Source organism: Lissotriton helveticus, chromosome 9 (genome assembly GCF_964261635.1).
Source record: "Lissotriton helveticus chromosome 9, aLisHel1.1, whole genome shotgun sequence".
In the NCBI taxonomy this organism is placed as follows: Eukaryota; Metazoa; Chordata; class Amphibia; order Caudata; family Salamandridae; genus Lissotriton; species Lissotriton helveticus.
In genome coordinates this window covers 210,529,410-210,556,216 of record NC_136070.1, presented here as the reverse complement: position 1 = coordinate 210,556,216, position 26,807 = coordinate 210,529,410, and positions in this window count along the sequence as shown.

Here is a 26,807-nt window from a genome sequence, read left to right as displayed (position 1 = left end):
TTGGAGGTTGCATTGCTTGAATCATTTTAATTCTCTCAACTGTTACTTGCCTTTTCCCCTTTGCAATTCTGTGACCAAGGTATTTTACTTCTTGTTTGCAAAATTGTAATTTTGCTGGAGACACTTTATGTCCCTCTTCTGCAAGGCGATTTAACAGTATTATTGTGTCTGTCACACAATTTTCTCTTGTCTTTGCAGCTATCAACAAATCGTCAATATACTGCACTAACGTAGACCTACCTGGTAAATCCAAGTTTTCCAAAGATCTTTTTAACAACTCATTAAAGATTGAAGGACTTTCTGTATAGCCCTGTGGGATTCTTGACCATCCGAGGGTCTTACCTTGGAATCTGAAAGCAAAGATTTCATAACTGTCTGGATGTAAGGGAACAGTAAAGAATGCATTGCAAAGATCAATGACAGTGTACCATTCAGCATCATGTGGAATCTGGTACAGAATTACTGCTGGATTTGGAACCACAGGACACATGGGACAACTATTTGATTAACCTTTCTCAAATCTTGTACGATTCTAAATGCTCCATTTGACTTTTTAACTCCCATAATTGGTGAATTACAAGGACTACTCTCCATTTCTTTTAATACACCTTGTTTGATTAATTTTTCAATTATAGGTGTAATACCTTCAATTGTTTCTGCTTTCATTTTATACTGTGGAATGTTAGGAAATTCTATTCCCTGTTTCAATGTAATTTTTACTGGATCTACGTTTTTCATCAGACCCATCTCGTTCCCAGTAAAATCCCATATATCAGATTTCACTGTTTCCTTGAGCTCTTCAGGCAAATCTTTCTCTTCAAATGCAGGAAACAATTTTGTTTCTTCTGCTTCCATCATCATCATTGTCATCCTGTATAAACCATCTTCCTCCATTGTTTGTAACTCAACTCCATCAGGAGAACAATATATTCTGCAATTCATTTTACACAGAATATCTCTGCCTAGTAAATTTACTGGACTACTATTACAAACCACAAATCTGTGTTTGTCTCTATAATTTCCAATTTCAACTGGAACTGGATCAGTTAAATCAGTTTTAATTTGTTGATTGCTTACTCCAACAACTTGGATGGTATCCCCAGAGAGAGGTAGGTTTTCAATTTCCACTGATCTAACAGTAGAACGGGTAGCACCAGTGTCCACTAGAAAAGTGATGTCTACATCGTTAACTTTCCCGTTTACAAATGGACCGGACTGATCAACCTCAAGAGTGGCTCCAACAACACACTCTTCCTCCTCTCTCGGGCACCGTCAGCAATAATCATCAGAATCACTGTCTTGACTTTCTGTTAACAAAAATTGTTGTGAAGCATTTTGCATTTGCACTCTTTGTTGCTTTTGCTGTTTTTGCGGTCTTATTACCTGTTCATTTCCCTGAAATCCCACATTTGGATTATATTTTTGAACTCCCCCACAATTCGGAAATGGTGGTTGTGGCAATTGTTCCTGGCAATTATTCACCTGTTGCAGTTGCTGTCGCTGAATGTTTAACTCGTTTAACCCCTGTTGCATCTGTAGCTGTTGCTGCAGGTCAACACCATTCTGCATCTGTGGATTTAATAAGGGATTCTTTAAGTTTCTAGGAGGTTTAGGACACTCGTCTCTCCAATGTCCAATTTCGCCACAATTAAAACAAGGTAATCTTTGTTTCAACTCCTCAATCTTTGGGCTAAATTTTCTTGGAAAAATATTACCTTTAAGCTTTCCTTGTATCTGGTTCGTATTTCCAGTTTGAACAAAATTTGTGTTCTTATTACCCATGCTGGCAATTTGTTGCTCAGCCACTTTTACCTGAGCCCACATGGCTTTCTCCTTGAGCTTCTTTTGTCTCACCTCTAATTCATCACTGCAATACTTAGCTTTTCTCAGAATATCATCCACAGAAAGTGATTGCCATCCTACAATGCTATTTCTGATCATGTCTGCAATTTCAGGTTTTAGTCCATAAACGAATCTATAGATAAAATGACTCATGTCCTTTTCATCTAATTTTTCATAGCCACTGTATTGTTTAAAAATTAACAGTAACCTCTCATAAAAGGAATGAACTGATTCTTTTGTTTCCTGATTTGTCCTTTCTATTTTAACCCAATCAACTTCTTTGGGTGGAATTTTGTTTTTCATCCAAACGATTACTTTTTCGTAAAAATCCATTACAAGAGGATTTGGGGCACCTGTTTCTTTGATTCGTTCAGGTTCTGTTTTTGGCCAACTTATTGATATTTTACATTCTGTCCAAAGATCTGATGGTACGACAATGTCGAAAAATCCATCTAAATCAATCCACAGAACTTTTGACACTTTGATAAATCTATCCACTTGTCTATACCACTCTACCGGTTTCTCCCTCAATTTTGGAAAATCATTTGTGAATAGTAGTATGTCCTGTCTTGACCAAGGGACATGAACATATCCTCCACCTGCAATCTCTCTCATTGGAAATTGTTTTGACAATTTTTCCAATCTTTCATCTTCCTTCTTTTTCGTCCATTTTACTCTCCATTTATTGAGTTCTCCCAGCTTTTTGATGTAAACAATCAAATCTTTTATATGCACTATTCTTCCCATTGAGTTCAAACTCTCAATGTCACTTTCTGAAAAGTCTAGTCTGTAATGTTTTGCAAAATTCTTTTGTTTACTCACATCGATTTCAAGTTCCGCTGCTAGATCTTCTAATTGATCATATTTATTTTTAGTTTTCCACTGAATACTTTTACAAATGAACAGTAGTTCATCATCTCGATAATAATTTAAACTATCTGGACCAATTGTTCCAATTATTAATTCTTCGATATTTGCTTTTAATTTAGCCACATCAAGTTTTGGAGTAGTTACCCTAACTTCAGGACTCCCTACATCTGAAATAGCACCCATTGGTGTTTTTGGAGATAAATCCTCATTAAAGGTTAAATCTGGCATTCTCGATCTCGAAGAGTTTATTTCGGATATGTCTGAGTAAAATTTTTCAGCAGCTTTTTGAATTTCTGCATTTAAAGGAATAGTTAACCCTGTTTTGTTTGATTCTCTTTGGTCAAATACAGGCTGAACAGGACCAATCGTTACTGGAACTGTCACAGCTTCCATGCTTTTTGTCATTCGTTTAATTAATTCTTCTTTAGATTTAAAATATTCAGCAGAATCAACAGCCTCAACGTTTCTTGTTTCCCTTGCGTAGTCTTTTGGAGCTTCCCTTGCTCTTGGAGTCATTGCAAAATGTCTACCTTCATTTCGAACATTATCAAATTCTGGTCTTCTTGGAGTTTCAATAATTTCACAATTATTTGGATAAAGTTTTGGAGTTTCATTAATTGGAGGTGCACTCGGTGAAGTTTCAGTAGAAACCACCGGAGTAGACCATGATCTAGGAGGTCTTAAAGGTTGATTCTTTCTAGCTGTAGTGTATATTTCTTCCATAACTGCATCTTCAGATTCGCTTTCTATAGATTTCCCAGCAGGAGTACCCATGACCATTTCCTGAATTAAATACAATCCTTCACTCATGTTTCCCTGCCTCCACATTCGCAATCTGTCTTCATGAGTTTCTCTTCTCCAAGGTGGAGTTTTAGTAGGTCTTTTAATTCCACTAGCTTCTCTTTGTAATTGATACATCTCATCTTCCCACTCAACTAAAGCTTCAAATTGAGTTGGTCTCGGTTTTGGAGTAAGAGCATTCATTTTCTCTCGTAAATTTCTCAAAACCTTTACATTAAATGAACCATCATCAGGCCAAGTTAAAACACCGTCGTTCTTAGTATAACGTTTCCAGTTATCAAACCATAAAACAGTATGATATCCATATTCACCTTCCATGTACGCTGCAGGTGTTTTATACTTATGAAGTAATTTATCACCTCGCGTTTCAATTTTCTTGTCGGGTGAAAATAAATTTTTAAGTTTCTGAAATAATGTTGGCTTTTTCTCAACATGTTTAAAATGATAACTCATTTTTAAAAGTTAAATTTAATTCGTAAAATCGTTCGTAAAATATTTCCGGGATGTTCCGCAAAGCAACCAATCCGTGCGCGAAACACACCAACAAGCCAATGACAGTTGAGCTACGTCAGTTTCCTGCTCAACGAATAAAAATTGAGTTTTTCTGAAGGACCAATCAGCTTACAGGTCGTCAGAGACTCAAGAGCCAATCAGAGTATAGCTTGTGACGTAGGTCACCCAATCCCAGCGCGGCTCTGTGACGTACACAGCAGCTGCGGTTTCTCGCTTCTCACTCCTAGCGCTTACCCCTCCTTCACAAAATCTTTTCACAGCGCCATTTTAAGGGCACTTTTCAGTGTAAATTAATTCTTAAACAATGACAATAAGGACTCATCTGTTCGTTTCACTATTTAGGATAGTTTACATACATTCAAGTATCCACACTTCGGAATAGTCGGCGCTATTCACACTAAGGATAATTTTCAATCGTCGGTAGAGTAACTCTTACCCCACCCTTCTAACACGTAAAATTATGAACTCGTTTTCCTCTGAACGCACCGCGAAGTGACAGTTCTAAGAGTTCCACTTGAACATAAATTACAAATCAAATTCGCACTTTCACACGGAAAATTCCCTAATTTCAAACACACATGAAATCCGTACAGGACTCTCACCTGTTTATAGAAATCATGCACCGTTAGCAAAATAACGACGTTATCCGTACAGGACTCTAACCTGTTTATAGATATAAAACATGTACCCCTACAGGACTCTAACCTGTTTATAGATAATCATGCACCGACGTTATTCTGCCCTTCATTCAAGCTCGGATATAACTAATACTTTTATCACAGTGAGTTTTATGGAAGGCGCTTTGTCCCTATTCTCATGCTGCTCTAATTTCTTAGAAAACCCTCACTTTACAAGATTCACACCTAGCCCTAACACTGTGCTGCACGGCGACAACACTATGGTACACGGCGATACCTCTTGTGATACTCGGCGATATCACTGCAAACAGAACAGATGACTTGCGTGACTAATTTCTCGCCACACAATCTATACCGGTATAGCTTACAGATAGCACGAAAAACAAACTCAACATGTGTTAAAACATCGATCCTATTTCCATACCATAACACTTTAGTAACCCTTAGCAACCAACATATTACCTTGGTTACCCTTAGCAACCATCAATTTTTGCTACCAGAGAATTGATCCAGCGGCCTATAGAAAATATATCATAAACAACGCTACCCAACTTCATAACCTATAAACAAAATTCTACACTAACTTATGGACCCATTTATAAACATGACATATTTTGGGCCTACTGAATCAGGTGGTCAGATTAAACCTATATACACATTATTTACAAACTATATACAATTATATACATCTGCGGAAAGAATATTGCCATTAGAATAAATCCTAACCATTTAAACAACCACCATTGGCGATGGGATCTAGCTAATAGTAACCTGCACTTCTGAATAACCAAGACCAGCTTGTTTGTCAAAAGTAAGATTTTATTTACTAAATTATGGTATTTCAAAATGTAATTTTATTATTGTAATTTTATTAGCATTAAAGTAAGCAAGTTTGAAAAGCTTCATGAGAAAAATACTTTTTAGTAAGAAATTCAAAGTTTAAGTAAGAATTTAACAGTTTAGCATTTCTAAAGCCTAAGTCCCTAGCTAAGCTAAATAAATGGAAATTAAAGTAAAGTTCTTTGAGGATTCTTACATGCTCCACGCAAAGTCCAGCAGCACTTCACCCTCATCGGAAAGTCAGAAAGCAGCAGCCAGCCCATCCCTAAGGGCATGACTTTTTATACCTTTCTATGCTAACTAAACTAATCGAAGGAAAGTTTTCAAAAATCCTCGAAGTCCCATTGGTTGAGAGTGACAAGTGACATGTCACCCACATTTCAAAAGTTCCATTAGGTCACGTTTCTTAAAGACCATTGTCTTTTCCGAATGCAACCAGGAGCTTCCTCGGTTTGCAACAATTGTAAATTAATGTTCTCACAGTGTTCATTTCATTTCCGCGGGTGCCAAGTTAGAGCTGACAAAATTGTCCTTTATCACTTGCTTCCGACCTTGGCCACGTCCGACAAAATGGTGACAGCATGTCAGATTTGCTTAGTGAATGCAGCTTTGACGAACACTTTTTCAGAATGGGCTTCTCGTGACTTGTGCAGAAGTAAAATTCAGCTTTAGTAAACTCGAGCAAACTAGGCCCAAAAGCAGGCAACTTATGCTTTCTAGTAATAAACAAAAACAAGAAAAGTATTAATGTAAGAAATAATGTTGATTCTGTATCCACCCTAGGTTTACTAATTAATTAACCCTCCCGATTAGTCTAATGTTACCTAGCAAATGCAAACAAATAAAGCAGCGTTTATATCTACCAGTCTTCATTAATCCATGAAACTTATGTGCACCTAGAATAGTAGAAATGACATCACATAGACAAGGAAAAGCAAAATAAGCACATGCCTCTTTTAGATTTGCAGCAGTTAGTAATGACAAAAACGAAAACAACAAATTATTTTTATTATTTTGCACGAACAAAAAGATGCAACATTTATGCACGTTTATGAGCACACATGTTAGTCCCCCCATGTGTAAAGTTTAATCTAGGTTGTATTAACACGATACATCACAAATTATTAATATTATTATTCATGTTATGGAAATGTGACTTTGCGAGTTTAAACAAAATTTTGTTTTCTATCTCGCTCCATCAGTACGTACGGGAGACGTTGCAGGGTATGATTCGTACAGGAAAAACGCTCCAAATGGCTATTCAGAGCGGTTTTTCCTGAATCGGAATTGGCCCCTAAATGATGAAAACATATTTAAACTTAAATTGCCCAAAACAATCAGTGCAACAGTAGGAAAAGTGTTGGATAGCAAAATAATAAAATGTACTATTCCAAATCCAGTGAGTGCAACAGTGGGTGAAGTGTTGGATAGTGGAGGGGTAAACATTTCTATTCCCACTCCAAAGAGTCCAACAGTAGGGAAAGCGTTGGAAAGCGGAGGGCTCAAAATCACTATTCCCACTTCAGTGAGAGTAACAGTACGGAAAGTGTTGGATAGCGGAGGGGAAGAAAATTACTATTCCCAGTTCAGTGAGTGCAACCGTAGGGAAAGTGTTGGATAGCATATGGGTAAAAAAATACTATACCCACTCCAGTAAGAGCAACAGTAGGAATAGTGTTGGAAAGCGGAGCGATAAAAATGACCATTCCCACTCCACTGAGTGCAACAGTAGGATAGCTTTGAGGTACAAATAACTATTCCCACTCCAGTGAGTGCAACAGTAGGGAACGCGTTGGATAGTGGGAGCGTAAAACTTACTGTTCCCACTCCAGAGAATGCAACAGTAGGGAAAGGATTGGATAGCTTAGGGGTGAAAATTACTATTCCCACTCCAGAGAGTGCAACAGTAGGGACAGCGTTGGATAGTGTAGGGGTGAAAATTACTATTCCCACGCCAAAGAGTGCAACAGTAGGGAAAGCGATGTCTAGTATGAGGGTAAAAATTACTATTCTCACTCCAAAGAGTGCAACAGTAGGGAAAGTGTTGGATAGCGTTGGGGTAAAAATTACTATTCCCACTCAAGTAAGTGCAACAAGTAGGGAAAGCGTTGGATAGCAGCAGGGTAAAAACTATTATTCCCACTCCAAAGAGTGCAACAGTAGGGACATTGTTTGATAGTGTAGGGGTAAAAATTGCTATTCCCACTCCAGTGAGTGCAGCAGTAGGGAAAGCTTTGGACAGCGTAGGGGTAAAAATTACTATTCCCACTCCAGTGAGAGCAACAGTAGGGAAAGCATTGGATAGCGTAGGGGTAAAAATTACTATTCCCACTCCAGTGAGTGCAACAGTAAGGAAAGTAATCATTTAATACAAATACATTCATTTTCAACAGCAATAAAAAAGTTATTAAAATTAATTACCAATTACAAAATATTTAATAATTCATTAATTATAAATACCAATAAATATTTTTTAATTAATTACCCAGTAATAATTAATTAACAACCAATTAATTTTAAATACCAAAAAGTAATAAATAATAAAATAAATGCCAATAAATAATTAATTAACTGTAAACTAATTATCAATACACAAACATAATTTCAATAATTAATTAATTAAAATTAAATTACTTCCCACCATATTCCCCTATAAACCCACAACTCACTACAAAAAATAAATGTATACAATTAATATAATTATCAATTAAGCAATTAATTACCAATTAATACAAAATTATAATCAATTAATAATTAATAACAACAAATTAATTTTCAATATCAATAAAACAAAATAAATATTTACTTAATTACAAATAAAATACTTGCCACTCTATTCCCCCAAAAAACCCACAACCCGCTACAGAACTTAAACGTACAATGAAATTAAAAATAATGACTAATTGCTAAAAATGTATGTTTAATGTACTATAATTAAATTACTCCCCACCCTATTCCCCTATTAATGCACAACCCGCTACAGAATAAAATTACGCAAAAATGTAATAGCATAAAATTCTTTACTTTACTTTAAAAAAAATAAACATATCTTATAAAAACTATTATATACTTTTAACACATATACTAATAAACAAACACTTAAAGAAAATTCGATAGTATTAAAAATTTGATATATTTTAATGCCTACATTATGTACTTCAATATTACTTACCTGCATTTCGATATTATTGACCACTATATTATGTCCATTCGATATTTTCTCCATTCTATATTTTGTACTCGATATTATGTCCATTCTATATTTTTTTTCTATATTTTGACTATTTACCGGTTACATCATATGGTCTCTTCAAGGCACCTAGGTGTCCTCTTTTCGTGCTACGACAAAGCCCTGTTTTGGTGATGGCGTCTTCTCGGTGTCTCTTCTCGGATTCCAAGTCAGAACTGAAGTTCTAGTGCCAGTGGGTGTTAAGGGTGTGAGAGACAGTGACACATGGGCCCCTGTAGTGAAAACATCCTATTTTAGGGTCCTCCAAAATGGCAGAACCCTTGCTCTGCTGTATAGACCTCCAAGCCCATCCTAAAGTTGTGGCTAGGCTTTGAGGAGTATATGCCTGCTGAATAACTAATTTTTCCACCTGCCTGAACTCCAGGGCGGGAAGTGCGTGGGCCTTGAGTGGGAAACAAGGTAATTACACATCAAGGGCATTGAAAGCCTTTGAGGCTCATCGCATTGATGACTGTAAACACAAGCCATCCTGGGAGGGAGGAGGTGTGACCTCCTTTCTACCCAGGCCTTTGTTTACATCCTGGCCAAGTGCTAGCACATCCCACCTCGAGCGCAGACTCTTGTCTTGGCGGGAAATGGCTTGAAGAAGCCAGTCAAGACACTGTAGCTTTTTGTCCTAGGGGGTACCCTCGCAGGGCGGCACCCCTACGCATGCCAACTCACTCTAGACTCAAGAATTGTGTTGGGGTGAAAAAACAAAGTGCTTGATACCAAACACAACACAACACAATTCGGTTGTTTCATTAAGGAGCTGGCTATCTCAAGCTTTATCAGTAGCTAGCTCATGTTACTCCATGGACTGCTGGTCATTTACAGTAAACGCTTGCTTTACAGCTTTACTGCAGTGATATATATGTAAGTTTGTATTTATATATCCACACCTTTAATATAATGCACTCTAACTCCTGTGCTTAGGAGGACTACCTTAAGAGTGACTTACTTACATTAAGGCAGTGGTGTTGCTCTGCAGCATGTGGTATGTGCAGAGTTACTCTCGAGCAGACAGGCTGCATGTGTAGGGCTGCAATGGCAGACCTGGAAACATGCTATTACTTGGGTCGCTCAGGGTTGCACAATATAGTGCTGCAGCCCTGGTGACCCCCTTATCTTACCCATTCAACAGTTACAGGTTAAGGGAAAAAGCACTGGCACTAGGGACCTGGTTAGCAGGTTCCAGTGCAGTTCCAAGATCTACAAAGACAGTGTTTGAGGTGAGCGCTCAAAAAGGCTCTTTTTAACAGAATGCATATGTCACTGCCTTTGTTACCATCAGTACCACATGCTGTACCTCATTCTGTGACAGCTAACTTATTGGAATGTGCATGGTGCCCCTTTAATTCAGTGATATCACATGTTATACTGTTGGAACCACTCACCTGATAAGCAGGCATTTTGCAAGGGTGATGCTAGACTCCTTGACCTCCTGAAACACATCTGTGAACTTCCTCACAACTAGGGAGTTCCAGCAGGTGTCCCAAATGAGAAGGAGAATTGGAAGAGAGAGAGAGAGAAACACTTCCACACTTAGCCACCTGGTTCAGTCGGACACCCGTAGAGATGAGGAAAGTGTGGAGGGCAGAATTCCTTCACTTAGTATTATTGTCTACAATGAGAAAAATCGAAACATTAGGCATCAACACCACATTCTCAAAAGAGCAGTATACAAGTATGCTTAGGTACTTGGTCTCTTTTTACACGCTACATCACCTCAAGATCTTGCCTGTTTTCATCACACCTTTAATACACATGCATGTTAGGTTCCCTTTAATACATTGATCATATAAACAGAACTGTGTTCTTCCCTGGACACCTAGAAAGCCACTTGCCACTCTCCTGTGGACTCCAGTTCCTGCTTGCTCCCGATTGATCCTGTGACACCGCATCTGCCTGTGTTTTCTCGCTGAGGTTTTCCCTACCAAGTTTTCCCACTCACTGTTCTATCTGTCAACATAGCTCTGCCCACACCAGGACCTACTTAATGCAGGATGCAGTATGACAGCACAGCAGATACGGACAGGTGCATCACTGGCATGCTGAAGGCATACCAAAAGCAAGCCCATCTCCACTCGTCTGTTCCTGGACCTCTCCCAGTGCCACGACCCATGGCATTTCTGCCCAGAAGATTCAGCATCGCTAAGCTCTACAACCTTGAATCCAGATGCAACAACAAACACTGCCACCGTGCTGACCCACGCTCCACATTAGGACCTTTCACCTGCGCTCACTGCCACTTTACCTGCCACTGCACACACATCAGTCCACTGACCAGCCCCAGTCCGAACACACCACAGACACCACCTGAACAAAGAACCGAACTCACATGAACCCTTCTCAACTTATGCTCACTATACAACCATTCAACAGAATTATGGGACCTCATTGCCACCCTTGCAATAGACTACACCTGGGAAGACTGAAAAACTCTGCTGCACTAAGCAGACTTCTGCAAGTGGTAGAGTGGGTTAGATCATGCCTTTTGCACTGATTTTTAGCACAGGGTGTTTGTTTAGCATTAGAAAATACACAAGAGGGTGTTGCTTCTTTCTGCTGCTCGAGCAGATGTTCTACTCGAGGGGCAGTATCCTCAACACGAAATGAAGTTTTCTCAACGTGAGCGTTAGCGATTATCCACAAACGCCCACATTGAGAAATCTTGCTGGGAGGTGGTCGAGCATTGGATTTTCCTTGCTTGCACTCACCAACTTACTGTTCAGAACTCAGCGTGCTCCGCGGAGTGCAGAAACTTCTGCGAACTGAGTTCACTGCCCAGGCCTATCCACATATTGTCTCCCTCACTGGGACCTGCCTGAAACCAACATCTGCCCCAGATATTGGCATAGCAATCCCCAATGGATGAAAAATCACTACCCAGGATAGTATGAAGAAGACAAGAGGAGGAACAGCCATCATCCACAAAGACCATACAGTGTACCACCACCACCAACAATACCACCACCCTCATGGAACAACTTAACTTCAAGCTCCACACAGACAACAAGACAACCATCAGAGATACCCTCGCATATCGACCCCCAGGCCTGCACTCCAGGTCTTCATTGCAGACTTCATTGTGCCTGAAGGTTTATACTCCAAGGACTACATCTTCATCGGTGATCTAAATTCCCACATTGACAACCCTAACAAAAAAAACATTGCACACCTCCTTGACAGTATGAGCAGCCTCGGATTGACCCAGATCACCAGTGACCTTACACACACCGCAGGAAAATATGTTGGACCCAAGTTTTACCTACAGCAACCGCGTCAAATATAGCCATGTCACAGAACTTACATGAACCAATCACTCCATCGTCCACTCCAGCATCTCCAACCCCCATATTGCTACCCTCAAGATAACCAGGCCCCCCACCGGAGGTAGAAAAAAATCTCAGAGATGAGCTGGATGAAGGCCCTCAACACCTCCAACACTGCTACCACCACCAACCTCGAAAAGGGAGTGAAAAACATCAGTGCTGGATCACCAATTGCATGGGCAGCAACGTCCCCGTCAAGAGCAACTACCAGAGAACCCCCTTCAAAAAGGCCATAACAGCGAAACAAGACAGCAAACAGTTGGAGAGGAGATGACATCCCAGCAAGGACACCTTCGACAGGACAGCCTTCAAGACCTCCCTCAACCTCTACCACCACCTGCTGAGGGCAACAAAAAAGACAGGCCTTGCCGCACGTATAGAAACCAGTACCACCAATATCAAGGAGCTTTTGAATATCATTAAGGCATTCTCCAACCCAGCTGCCAGTGAAAAAAGCATCACACCCCCACAGGAGCTGTTTAACAACCTCGCCCACTTCTTCCATGACAAGATTTCAACCATATACAGAAACTTTGAAACCCAACCCACGCTCTGGACTTCCTCAACAGATATGCCACCACCATCACTGACACAAACCACACACTGACCACCTGGAACATCCCCTTCATCCAGGGCACCACCTCCACCATGAAACGTATCCACTCGAGCGCTCCCACAGACCCTACCATGCCCGCACCATCTCGGAAACCAAAGGATCAGTCGGGAACTCACCACCCTACTCAGCGACATAATATCGACAACCACAATATCGACATGCAAAAATATTGGCACAAAATTATCGATAACACTATTATCTACTAACAATACTTATTTAAAAAATAACACAAATATCGAAACAATAATATTGTCAAAAATAAATATCGTAAACAACATTATCGAACACACAAATATCGGTAAATAAAATATCGACATTTCTTTAAAAACATACAATATGTTCTAAATATCAAATACTAAAATATAGACAGCAAATGTATCGAATTTATACCAATATTGACTTTTTGAGAATAACTACAAACAAGATATCTTAACCCCAAAATGTATTTTCACATTATAAACACTCACTACACACATTACAACTATATTATAATCATTAAATAACATATATACATATAAAAGCATAAAATAATAGCAAAACACACTAATGTATATTAAATAAAATATTATTAAACATGACACATACAACATTTAACATTATAAGCAATGTAAAACATACATAAGCAAAGAAATCTGTTAAAAAAATAATTAGCACTAACAACATCTTAATTAGCGTTTCCCATATATGGAAAACAACTGCCAAAAACAAAATTAACAACAACGAATGCAAACCTCACACTAATGAAATACACCAATAAAATAAACCTACTAATTAAACACTATATAAACAACACCCATTTACATTTAATATACACTACTACTCTACAGAAAAAAAGAAGAGGAAACTCTGCTGGATTAGTTCCAGAAACACAGATTTACATTACAGAAAGAAGCTTTGCAACTGCACTAAGAAAGTAAAGCTGTAGTTAGAGTAAAACACTACTTATAGTCTTCACCCAAAAATATATAAAACTATAATTCACTAACATATCTCTCTTAAACTTATTTCTCCTCTACAGATGCCTACTAAAAAGGAAGTATATTATAATTAAAATCCCCACCCAAAAACCCACTTATCCACAATGTCGCCATCACCTAAACCACAATAGAACAAACATATTAGCATTATATTTTTTCTTCCCTAAAGAAACAACTTCAAGAAAACTAAAATAGAAGTTTGAAAAATATTCAACACCATCTTTACTGACATCAACAGCAACATTGTAAGTATATGCAAAGAAATGTATATGTATTTACTTAAAAATTTATACTGTATTATTTCAATACATTTTTATAAATATTTCCTCAGAAATGAAAAGACCACCATGACTGAAGGCGCACAATTTATTATGTTGCAAAAAGGGAAAATGTTATTGTGTTATATGGGTTATGTATACACACAAGAAAAACAAACTGGTTTAAAAGTATTTTGGAAATGCAGCAAATATTATTCTAATAAATGCTATGGAAGATCTATTACATAGGAAACTACTGTTGTATCTGTAAAATAACATAACCACCCGCCAAATGTAACTGAGATTGAAGTAAGAGATCCTCTTGAAACAATTAAAGAAGCTAGCACTAGTACAGATAGACCTACCACTGAAATACTAAAAGAGCAGTTACTAAGAGTACCCCAACATGCATGCCTTCTATTGATTCTTTAAAAAGGACAATAGCTAGACAAAAGAAAGCCACTACAACTACTACACCTACCCCTAAAACCTTTCAAGAGGTAGAGATTCTCCCTGAACTAAGTATGACACACAGTAATGAACCATTTATACTATTTGATAATAAATGCAAAGATAAAAAAATTATGTTTGCTACTGCAAGCAATTTACTTAAATTACAACAATGTAACACCTGGATGATGGATGGGACCTTCAAAATGTGTCCCAAACCATTTAATCAGATGTACACATTCCATGTTTTTTTCCAAATACTAATATTCCATTCCAAGCTACCTACCTGGAAATTCTAAACCAAATAAAAGATAAAACCAATACTTATTTTCCTCAGAAAATAATTATTGATTTTGAGCAAGCCATGAATAATACTATACCAAAATGCTGCCCTCATATAGCAATCCAGGGTTGCTATTACCATTTTAATCAATGTCTATGGAGACATCTGCAAAAGTCAACCCTGATCGCGGAAGATGTCTGTCCAGGAGGGGTGACTTTGTGGCAGGTGGGTCGTGTTTGGGTGCCCTTGTGGATGTGTTCCTGTCCCCAGCAGGGTGTCTGCTATGGATTTGGACCCTGTGTCAGCCCGTGTGTTAATAATAATAATAATAAAGAGTTTTATAGAGCGCGAACAGCTGCCTCACAAGGAGGTATCCCGGCGCTGTAAGAACAGACAGGCCATAGAGGTTGTGTGGCATAACTTAGCGTTGTGCAGTGAAAAGCCAGGTTTTTAGCACTCGTTTAAAACAGGCTTCAGAGGGGGCCTGTTGGAGAGAGGAAGGAAGAGAGTTCCATAGCCCCGCCACATTGGCCGAGAACGTTCTTCCGCCCAACCGAGCCCTTCGCACTCGGGGGACCACAATCTTCACCTGCCCGTTGGCCGTGTGTTGTATTTGTGTAGCTGCTTACCTGCAGGGGTGTTCGCGGCGGTCTATGTTTTGCAGGTGATATAGCAGGTACAGCACCGGGAACGCGTGTAGAGCAGTGTCCATGGTGGTGATGACTCGGTGGTGTGGAGCGGCGGTCTAGTTTTGCGCTCCGCTGTCGAGCTTCAGCCGTCTCTTGTTGTGTGGTGTATCCACTGCGCTGCGTCTGCTTGTTTTGGGCTTCCTAATTTGTACTGCGGGGCGGACGTGATTACGCACCGGGGTGAGTCTTCATTGGCTCACACCGCCGCAGTGGCGGGCGCAGTTTGATAATAATAATAATAATAATAATAATAATAATAATAATAATAATAATAATAATAATAAGGCATTTATTAAGCCCGCAGCTACATCAATGGGGTGTCCCGGCACTGTCACAGACAGAAAGAGGGCAACTGACCACACATAGACTAGTTCTGGCGACTAAATAGCCAAGTTTTAAGGGATTTGCGGAATAAAGGTTCCGACTGCATGAGGCGCAGGTCTGGGGAATCTTGTTCCAACATTGAGTGGCACCCACCTCAAATGATTTCCCTCCAGATCTAGCTTTTTGAAATCTGGAGGTAACCAGCCGGCATTGAGTGTTGGACCATAAAGTTCTGGTCTGAGCATATGGGCGAAGTCTCCTTCTGAGATAGACCGGCCCCAGCCCATTGCGAGCAGGAAAGGCTAGAGTCAATGCCTTGAATTAGATTCGCTTAGCAATAGGGAGCCAGTGAAGTTGTCGCAAAAAGGGAGAAATATGTTGTTTGAGTCGAACGCCGCAGACAAGGCGGGCCGCCGCATTTTGTACTATCTGCAGCCGGTGGATCAAACCAAGAGAGAGACCCAGATATAGTCCATTCCATAGTCAAAATGAGAGGTTATTAGTGCACGGACCACCGTTTTACGTGTAGGGTTCGGCAGGTAGTAAATACATTTTCCAATGATTTTGATTTTTCCAAAACAGGCAGCTGCGACTGTTTGCACCTGGGCTCCAAGTGATAGCTGTCTGTCCCATCTAACACCCAGATTCCTGAGCGAATCTTTGGGAAGTGGGGCCATGCCCAGTACCTCGGGCCACCACAGATTGGGGGAAAGAGGGGAGGGTTGATTAAAAAATAAGATCTCGGTCTTATCTGCATTCAGTTTCAAGAAGTTGTGGTCCATCCAGGCCGCAATGTTCTTAAGACAAGCCTTGAGGGGATCAAAGGTGGTGACAGATACTGCCTTAAAAGTGAATATTAGCTGAGTATCGTCAGCGTAAGATATCATTTTGATCCCGGTATTAGAGATCATCTCCGCTAGTGGGGTTAGGTAAACATTAAAAAGAAGCGGGCTCAGGGCAGAGCTCTGTGGCACGCCCATTTAAGAGGTTTAACCGGCGATGTAAAGGGGTGGGTCCGGACCTGTTGTTTGCAGTCAGAGAGAAAGGACATTATCCAGGTCAGTACTGTGCCCCGGATTCCTATGGTCTTAGGTCGATTCAGAAGGATAGGGTGTGAGACGGTGTCAAATGCTGCTGACAAGTCTAACAGCACTAACACCGCCTTTGAAACTCCATCTACCGCCCAGCGTATCGAATCACCCATTTCAATTAATGCCGATTCTGTGCTATAACAGGCCCGAAAGCCGGATTGGGACTCGTGAAGAAGTTCTTTAGACTCAATGAAGCCAGCCAGTTGTTGATAAGCTAGCTTCTCCAAGACCTTCACAGGGGCGGGCAGTAGAGAGATGGGTCTGTAGTTACCAGGGACTGTCGGATCCGCATTCACTTTTTTTAGTATTGGCTGGAAAAAGGCATGTTTCCAGGCCGTCGGATAAGTTCCCGATCTGAGAGATTGATGGCGGTGCGCGTCGCTCCGTGGCGGATGGGAATTGGCCTATGTTTGGCCAAACTAATGGAAAATGCATTTTTCTGCACCGCCAGCACCGCGGTGGTGTCACCGCCTGACATCCCAATGGACCACTAAATGTTAAAACCCCCAAAACAAAACTGTCAAAATATATGGCAAAAATAATACATGTTACAAAAATGTTATGAACTAAAATGTCAAAAAAAAATTCTGCTACAAAAGAAAAATACCTGTGTTCTAACATATAAAAATGTTACAAATATAATATATGAGAACATTTATCTAAATTATTTTATTTTTCAAGAAGAAAAATATGTCCTTATTTAGTATATTTCCTCACTTGTATAATATTGCCTTAATAAAATATGCGTTTTTACCCTATGGGGCACATTAGGATGGCGGGCGGACGGACGTGAAAAGGGACGGCCCACCATAAGGGCAGGGATCCCGCATATATAACATTGCATATTTAACACCGCCAGCCGCAATGCAAAAAATGCACGTCATGCATTTCAATGCACAACGTGACAATCACCGCGCAGTGCCTGCCAGGTTGTATATTGAAATGGAGGGGGGACCATAGGTACCCCCATGTGCACCCCCTAGCCCCCAGAATCCCTGGAGGCCCACAACGGGCCCCTGCAAATGATTCCCGCATGCCATTCCGTGGCCGCAACTCCGCCACGGAAAGGCATGTGTCCGTCCGCCAACTTGTTGCCCGGGCGGAAAAGCGGCAGACGGGCTTTCCAACCGCTGTGGTCCCCCCCGCTATAGTAATATGGTGGGGGAAATGGGTGGCGGGCAGGAACTGATCGCGGGCGGATTGCCAACGCCATGCGGGCGGTGGCGATCCGCCCCAGATCCTAATGACCCCCTAGGTATTTTATTGTGTTATTCTTTTTCTATTGAGTTATTTTATTAAAAATGATCCTTAAATGTATATTTTAAAGCAAAGTATAATTTTTTTTAACTAATATATACTGTCTCAATATATGATTATAATTATTATAATCCTAAAGATAATAGTAAATATTACACATTTCCATCACTACTAGGAATTATAAAAACATTTTAAACTCACACACTTATAAACATATATAATGTAATATTTCTACACCAATTAGTATAAAGTAAATTTATGTGCTCTACACTACACTTAAAAAATGTACTGTTCCCATTACAATTATTATACACTGAGGGAAGTTGCTGAACATTAAAGATATATATTTGACTATTCCCACTCCATTTAGTAATGTCAGGGAAGGTGATAGACACTAAAGATATATAATTTTCTATTCCCACTCCAATTAATTTATACTCATGGAAGGTGCTGGACATTAAAGATATATATATTTCCATTCCCACTCCAGTTACTATTAATTCAGGGAAGGTGCTGGACACTAAACCTATGTAATTTACTATTCCCACTCCAGTTAGTATGACGTCTGGGAAGGTGCTGGACACTAAATTTATACAGATTACTATTCCCACTCCAATTAATATATAGTCAGGGAAGGTGCTGTACATCAAAGATATATAATCAACTATTCCCACTCCAGTTAGTATTAAGTCAGGGACGTTCAGGACACTAAATTTATACAGATTACTATTCCCACTCCAATTAATATATAGTCAGGGAAGGTGCTGGACATTAAAGATATATAATCAACTATTCCCACTCCAGTTAGTATTAAGTCAGGGACGGTTCAGGACACTAAATTTATATAAATTACTATTCCCACTCCTGTTAGTATTGTCAGGGAAGGTTCTGGACAGTAAACTTATTTATTTTAGTATTCCTAATCCAATTAATATATAATCAAGGAAGGTGCTGGACATTAAAGATATATATTTTACTATTCCCACTTCAGTTAGTGTTAATTCAGGGAAGGTGCTGGACACTAAACCTATATAATTTACTATTCCCACTCCATTTAGTAATGTCAGGGAAGGTGATGGACACTAAAGATATATAATTTTCTATTCCCACTCCAATTAATTTATAGTCAGGGAAGGTGCTGGACATTAAAGATATATAATTTACTATTCCCACTCCAGTTAGTATTAAGTCTGGGAAGGTGCTGGACACTAAACTTACATAATTTACTATTTTCACTCCAGTTAGTATTAACTCAGGGAAGGTCCTGGACATTAAACTTTATATTATATAAATTACAGAAAAATAAATATGTTATATATTATTAAACTTAAATTCATAGACTAAATATAATGCAATAATCCACATTGAAATTATTTTATTTCAGCAATAGTTATAACATTCCTATTACTTAACTATTTAAAAATATTAACATTTTAAAATAAAAATCCAATGAATGTATATATCCACTTATTAATCATTAATTTTAAATAACATGGTTTTAATGTTTTGCTAAATATTTTAAAACATTTAAATTAAATTAAATGTTACATTATATTTCAAAACACTCTTCATTTCTCACCCCTACCAACCCAAATTTGCAATTAGAAATTACATTTTTTGTTAAAAAATATTTAAATTACAATTTAAATTTTACATTTTGTATAAAAATGTAATTTCTCACCAACATCATCCACTATAATCCCAACATCCCATTGCAAATAACTATATTTTAATTTGGATTATTTAAATTAAAAATTATTTTAAAAATGTTTTATTTTTTTAAAACACTCTCCACCCCTATCCCCTACAAACACAACGTCATGCTCATAAAACTACATTTTATAATTACAAATTTCAAATATTTAATTAAAAAATATATTTGTACAATTATTTTAAAACACTCCCCACCCTTATCCCCTAAAAACCCAACATCCTGCTCCTAAAACAACATTTCATAATTGAAATTATAAATAAAAAAAAATGTAAATGTAAAAAAAAAATGTAAATGTAAAAAAAAATTATTTTAAAAACTCCCCACCCTTATCACCTAAAAACCCAACATCCCGCTCCTAAAACAACATTTCATATTTTTAATTTTCAAATATTTTAAGTATTATCAAGTTTAAAAAAAATTATATTAAAACTCTGCCCACCCGTATCCCCTAAAAAGCCAACATCCTGCTCCTAAAACAATATTTCATAATTGAAATGATAAAATAATATTTTATTTTTACATAAAAAAAATATTTTTAAAACACTACCCACCCGTATCCCCTAAAAACCCACTATCCTGCTCCTAAAACAACATTTCATATTTTAAATGTTCAAATATTTTAATTATTATACATTTTTGCAATTATTTTAAAACATTCCCCACCCTTATCCCCTAAAAATCCAAATTCCCGCTCCTAAAATTTATATTACATTTATTTTTCTTAATAATATACTACAACTATTAAACACTAAAAACAACAGTATTTTATTTCTAAAATAATACTACGGCAATATTTTGCAATAAAACAATATTTTACACATTCAATATATTTTTTCGATATTTTTAACAACACTAACAAACTATATTTTTTAATAACAATATTTTTGATTCGATATTTTATACTTTGATATTTTATAGAAAAATAATATTTTTTTTAACATCGATATATATATTCACTGAAAAAACCATAGGTTATAGACCATATATAGTTAGGAATTAGCATTTACAAAACCTTGAAAATTCACTGAAAAAACCATAGGTTATAGACCATATATAGTTAGGAATTAGCATTTAAAAAACCTTATTTTACTCACACAAAACCATTGAAATTCCATATATAGTTAGTTGCACTAACTATATATCGCGCACCTGCAATCCACTGCTGATCATGTCACATATTACATCATTCATGACATGGTCAGTGACATCACTGATGACATCACTGATGACATCTCAAATGACATCACTGATGACATCACTGATGACATCTCATTTGACATCATTCTTGTGCTAATACGATAAACCTCTTCAGACTCTAATATAACCTTAGATACACTCAGTGTATACAGACACTCACACACTTCCACTCATCCATGGAGTTACTCACACACCCAGTCAGTCATGCAAAGAAACAATCTCATCTCCATTTCTTCAACTATACAGTTAAACACACCTTACTTATTGAAACATATACTAACACATATTTACTCTCTTATACAATCCCTGATACAAGTTCACAATGATCGATACAACCACTCACTCATTCGGTGGCTCTCATGCACAGTTATTTATATATGCCAACTCTCACATGTACTGTGTTTTACATATGTACTTACTATGACATGTAGCATTGAGATATCCATTCACTCATCAATACACTCATGCACACAGTCAACTGCCCATGTAGCTGTTTCCACATGCACTCTTGAACTCATACACCTAGTGAATAAACTGTTCACACATCTATGCATAGAGTCACACACCTTCCAGCCACCCCCACACAAACTCAATCTCCCATAGAAATACTTGGGCAAGCAATTAATAACACATATAGCCTCTCGTATAGCTAATGATCAACACATGCAGCAGTTTACAGAACAACAGACATAATGATGCACAAATTAAGACAGTTTAGTCACTAACCCATGCATTCAGTGAGACACATTTAATCACTCACTCATACAGTCAGTCACGCACCTACTAAATCCTTCATCCAGACACTTATACATCCACTCATTCTTCAATATGTAAGATATATTTTAACTTTACAGAAACATACAGTCACTGGATGTTGTCATCAGTGATGTCATCAGTGATGTCATTTGAGATGTCATCAGTGATGTCATCAGTGATGTCACTGACCATGTCATGAATGATGTAATATGTGACATGATCAGCAGTGGATTGCAGGTGCGCGATATATAGTTAGTGCAACTAACTATATATGGAATTTCAATGGTTTTGTGTGAGTAAAATAAGGTTTTTTAAATGCTAATTCCTAACTATATATGGTCTATAACCTATGGTTTTTTCAGTGAATTTTCAAGGTTTTGTAAATGCTAATTCCTAACTATATATGGTCTATAACCTATGGTTTTTTCAGTGAATTTCAATGGTTTTTTAATAGCAAATATCATAAGCTGTCGAATGTCAAGTACGTGGTAAGTGAAAACATTTTCGTGTTTATGCACACTGATCTGCTTTGAATGGTGCCCCCCCCTCATTTCTATTAGGAGTACTCTCTCTTTGCAGATAGTGAAAGGTAGTTAACGCAGGCCTTTGCCCCCGTTGTAATCCGTCGTGCCTGCTTCTCTCTCCATTTGATTGATTGTTATCCAAGTATTTACTGTTTTAGAATTAGTTCTCTTTGGTTCATTCTCTATTTACAAACAAACACAGAGTCGCAATACTCTGTTTAGTCTTTGCAGATAACGAAAAATCGTGTAAAAAAAAAGAAAAAGAATCGAGCAAAATCAGTAGGCCACTAATGGGATCTCTTTTTGACCTCGCTAAAATAGAAACATTAGGAACAACCCCTCATGACAAATACAAAACTAGTGAGATGAACTGAACTCCACACAATGATGGCTGCAAAACAGCTCGGCTCCGCCACCCACCCCGCCCAAAATAACGATAAAGAGCGGCTGCCATGATTGGTTGCGGAATGGCCACGACGGAGCTACGAAATGATGCTGCTCTCATGCTAACCCCAGCTTCAGTCTGAAACATCCAGAAACACTGTAGACTACCAATTCGATCAGTTCCGGTAGCGCCCCAATGTAACCCGGTAGAGAAGAACTAGCCCTCCCCTCTTTCACTGATGGTTCTTGTTGCCTATCCCTTCTGTTCTCATTTAACAGAACTATTTAGCCTGCTGAAAGGGGTTGTGTTCCGACCGCTGGTTGGTGGAGACATTTTGACTATATTCTGGACCTGCGTTGTCGCGTAATGCGTCATATGACGCGCCGCGTTAGCGCATCCAGAAGTCATCCGGGGCGCGCAGCGCGTAACGTAAGCATAACAAGTCATGTGACTTGTTAATAAAACTTTTCATTGGTTCATTTTACTTTTCTTATTGTAATGATGAAAGGCTTGCTCATATGACCTAAAAATTACGCTTTTCATTACTTCCGAACATTATTTTTTCTTAAATATATGTTATAATGTTCCAGGCTAATGTACTTTCCCGGAAATTTTACAACTGTCCTGCAAGTAAAATGTATTCTTTTTTCGAGAAAAAGAGCGTTTCTTCGTCCCATGACGGAGCCGTTGAGCAAAAGAGGGTCGACCTGCTGTCTTAGTCGCCGATACGCCTGAATATGAGATTCTTATCGATCACTTTATGTTGCAGGAATAGAAAACACAACAGCCCTTGACCATTTATCTTTACTGCGTTCCTTCGTATTATACCTTTTACCCTTCATGTAATTGGTCTGCTTTATTTCACTTGCCTTTTAATGATTCTAAAACAGTGACTATTATTACAAACTTTACCAATGTATATACTACTACCATGTTTTCTTTTAAAAACCTTTATTGTGAAAATTTCATTATACAAATACGAGCCTATAACCACGTGGGCCGGCCACGGAGCAAACTGTAATCGTATGTGATGAGTAGACATTTACACTGTAGAGGAACGTAACGGGCGGGCCATTAGGTTGCAAGAACTAAGGTGTCTAACAGTTACGGAATCGGTGGACTTACATTTTATAATTAAAATACGACAGGGCCAGTTACAATAAAATTATCTAGATATACATTTGCGGGCAAGTACCATGGGTGACGTTAATTCGAACTTTCAACAGTACAGTAATCAATAACACATCAGAACTTAATATCAATAGGGATGTCGAAATATTCAATCAATTCTCGTCCCCGCCCGCCATGTGCTTCAAAACTGCATACGTATCTCGTGATTTCAAGGTTCTGCAACCAGTACACAACAAGGAGTTACGAGTCCCATTTATTTCGGCGCCATTTTGGGCGAGGACGGGCAGGTCCAGGATATAGTCAAAATGTCTCTACCAACCATCGACTATGATGATGTTCATATGCTGTATTTATTAGAGTAACACTCATCTGTCCACATGAAATTAATTTGCCACAATCTAAACATGTCATTTTAATCTTTCCAAAGTTCTTCTAAATATTTGGGACCGTTTCCCTTGCCTCTGAAGCTCTCAGTGCCACTTCTTTGATGAATGTACTAGCAGGTCAGGGGTTCTCCTCCAAATCTCTCTTTTATGCAGCACTATAATTAATTGGTGCCACCTCTCCATATGACGATGCATGGTATAGTTACCACAACTATATTTTTTTTCGGTTCCTCTGGAGAGTTCATCGTGGCAGATGAAGCGTGTAACGTACCGGCATTTACCTTTTTTTGCATGTACAGGAAAGGAAAAAAAAATCGAGCGTCCGAGTTCTAAGGTGTCCCAGGGCCATTTTAGTGGAGGACATGATACAGCGATAATGCCCTGGATAAGGACACTTCCTTCGGGCACCCCACGCCGTCTTTCGGCGCAGCATTGTAGGATGGCCACACCAGTGCGGCAACTTGCTAGACACCACCTCGGTGCCATCCGGATCTCGGCGCCCCACTGCAGATGAACTGCCTCCACATGGAGAAGCGGGAGAGGCTCGTTTGCGCCGCCTCCCCCCCCCCTTCGGGCACCCCACGCCGACTTTCGGCGCAGCATTGTAGGATGGCCACACCAGTGCGGCAACTTGCTGGACACCACCTCGGTGCCAACCGAATCTCAGCGCCTTGTGTTGTCTTCCATTCCGAAAATATTGTTGGCAGCATTTTGAAAGGAAAGACAAACAGCCGTTTGTGGCCCTCACTACACCGTTCTCCTAGTGAGTCTCACATTGTTACATTTAGGAAGAATGTTGAAGAGTAGTATGTTGAAAATCTGAAGCCATTGTTATACAAACTCTCAACCAGCCTTGGATGGAAAAATCCTGAAGAATGTACAAACTGAAAACCAGTTTTTGTCTGTATAGCATCAGCACCAACGCTTGAGTCAGCTTTGTGTGAAGCCGCCATTTTGATTCAATCAATAGCGTCCCCCTGCACACATTCAGGGACCTGGTCCTGTCTTCAGGTCAAACGGATTTTGGGACAAGATGCAGAAAGGAAAAGGAAAAAAGTTCAGCCGGACCCCGGGAGGTGGCCGCCTATGTCATGGGCGATCTTAGGCCACACCAGGGCAATAGTGAAGCTGCAGCAGGTGCAAATAAGCTTCAGACAGTGTTACAAGCGCTGCTCAGAACTCTCAACTATGACACCACCTCGGTGCCATCCGGATCTTGGCGCCTTGTGCTGGTTCCGGCCTATTCACACATCGGTCCGCTACTGACGCCACCTCACAGGCCAACGGGGCACCCCACGCCGACTTTCGGCGCAGCATTGTAGGATGGCCACACCAGTGCGGCAAATTGCTGGACACCACCTCGGTGCCATCCAGATCTCGGCGCGTTGTGCTGCCTTCGGCCTATTCGCCACAAGTGCGCACGCAACTCAGCTGCATAGCGAGTGAAACACCAAGGGGCGCCCCACTGCAGCCGAGGAACCTCCATCTTGGGGGCGACGCACAGCATCACATTGCTTTCCAATGCAGTCAGATCCTCAAACAGCCCCCACTGACTGACGCGAACTCACAGGCCAACGGGGCGCCCCACGCCGACTTTCGGCGCAGCATTGTAGGATGGCCACACCAGTGCGGCAAGTTGCTGGACACCACCTCGGTGCCATCCGGATCTTGGCGCGTTGTGCTGCCTTTGGCCCCATTCGCACATCAGTCCGCTACTGACGCCATCTCACAGGCTAATGGGGCGCCCCACGCCGACTTTCAGCATTGTAGGATGACCACACCAGTACAGCAACTTGCTAGACATCACCTCGGTGCCATCCGGATCTCGGCGCCCCACTGCAGATGAAGTGCCTCTCAACTATGAAACCACCACTGTGACATCCGGATCTTGGCGCGTTGTGCTGCCTTCGGCCTATTCGCACATCGGTCCGCTACTGACGCCATCTCACAGGCTAATGGGGCGACCAACGCCGAGTTTCAGCATTGTAGGATGACCACACCAGTGCAGCAACTTGCTAGACATCACCTCGGTGCCATCCGAATCTTGGCATCTCAACGCCTAGTGGTATCTTCCATACAGAAAATATTGGTACGCTACCTTTGGCCCCATTCGCACATCAGTCCGCAACTTAGACATCACCTCGGTGCCATCCGGATCTTGGCATCTCAGCGCCTTGTGGTGTCAGTCAGAAAATATTGTTGCGCTGCCTTTGGCCCCATTCGCACATCAGTCCGCTACTGACACCATCTCACAGGCCAACAGGGCGCCCCACGCCGACTTTCAGCATTGTAGGATGGCCACACCAGTGCGGCAACTTACTAGACACCACCTCGGTGCCATCCGGATCTTGGCGCGTTGTGCTGCCTTCGGCCTATTCGCACATCGGTCCGCTACTGACGCAAACTCACAGGCCAACGGGGCGCCCCACGCCGACTTTCAACATTGTAGGATGGCCACACCAGTGCTGCAACTTGCTGGACACCACCTCGGTGCCAGCCGGATCTTGGCGCGCTGTGTTGCCTTCGGCCTATTCGCACATCGGTCCGCTACTGACGCCGCCTCACGTGCCAACGTATTTTCTCCGCATTTTATACCCTATGCCGCATAACAGGTCATGTGACTTGTTTATAAAACTTTTCATTGGTTCATTTTACTTTTGGTTTCCTAATGATGGAAGGCTTGATCATATGACCTAAAAACA